Consider the following 1,508-nt stretch of genomic DNA (forward strand, 5'->3'; position numbering starts at 1 on the left):
GCCGTCTTGGTGCTTCGGGAAGACGAGTTGCCTCCACGGCCGCCGTCAAGGTAGTATAGAATGCGAGCGTGCGCCTTCACGGCGATTGCATGGAGCAGGCCATCACCGATGTGGCTAGGCGGCGATGAGAGCGGCTCCTCCTTCACACGTAGAGGAGGTGGCGATGAGAGCGGCTCCTCCTTCGCGTGTAGAGGAGGCACGAGAGCCACCCCTCTTTGAGGCGGCGGGGAGGCGGCGACGGCCGCTCCGGCTTTGACGCGGCAAGAGGTGGTGACACCCGCTCCTCCTTGACGCGGCGTCCAATTTAAACGTCATGGTTGCGCGAGGGAGAGCGGGAAGGGGAAGGAGGCTTCGGCTTCACTACGCAGAGAAGCGTCTCCGGTAGCACCGTCGGACCGTGGTCGTGGAGGAGCGAGCGACGGAGCATCAACTCCATCTGCTCCTCATATTCGACGACCTGTCACCGCATACACCGTGTCCTGCAAGAGGATGGGCTTTAGCAGTGGCTGGTCCTCCTCGCCACCGAAGAAGATCACGATCTCCACCTTCATTGAGGAGCTAGCCGCCGAGGAGCTAGACGGACCCCGAGTGCGACGGAGGCATCGCCCGAGAGGCCGCGTCGGTCAGCACCGCCCTCCCATCCGGTCACATTGCGCAACACCAATGTCGTTTGCTGCGGCTCTGGGCTGTCACTGATGCAGCGCATCCGTTCGTGAAAGCACGGGAGAGGGTTTGGGTGGGCCAGAGTTGCCAGACGTGTGTGTGGCAACGGTTCGAATGCCCGTAAAGCCCCCCTCCCTCCCCCCCTCCGGTTTGCGGGAAAAAACGTCCGAAGCGGCTAGCCGACGGATACAGAATCACGTTGGATGGCAAAATACTTTCATATTGTGCGGTCCGAACATATATGGGCGATTTGAAGGTTCGCGTTGAAGAAACCCTTACATCTTACATTTTTTAGCAGACTGTTTCAAATCATATAAGTTTGAATTGCATGGTTGTTTGCTAACTAATCGAGGTCACTGCTTAGCTGCTGCGCTAGATTTGTCCACGACAGTAGGGAGTAACGAGCAGGCGACAACTGTAGTAACATTACAAATTTAGCACTTCTTTCATGCATCTCGTACGTACGTTGACAAGTCTATACCACGTACAAACCCCTATCTAGTCTAGCTAGTACCCACATTAATTTGCACCAAGTGAACGGTACTGGTACACTGTACGCGCTCTCCCGTGGATCTAAACAACGGCTTAGTCAATAAATCTCTCATTTGCCACGTAGTTAGGCGTACGTACGCTGTATATGCAACCATGCATCCGTTGCACGCCATGCATGGTTCAAATTTCCAGTTCACATGCATGGCAGCATGGGTACACCGGGCTATACGCTACGTACCGCCGATCGGTCGCGCTCCGGACCGGATATCTTGATTGCCAACGTACGCACATCGATTCATGCCAGCTAGGTTAGCCAAGCTTTGCATTTTGCATTTTTAAAAGTGATGGATTAG

The sequence above is a fragment of the Triticum dicoccoides genome, chromosome 7A, assembly GCF_002162155.2.
Source record: "Triticum dicoccoides isolate Atlit2015 ecotype Zavitan chromosome 7A, WEW_v2.0, whole genome shotgun sequence".
Classification (NCBI taxonomy): Eukaryota; Viridiplantae; Streptophyta; class Magnoliopsida; order Poales; family Poaceae; genus Triticum; species Triticum dicoccoides.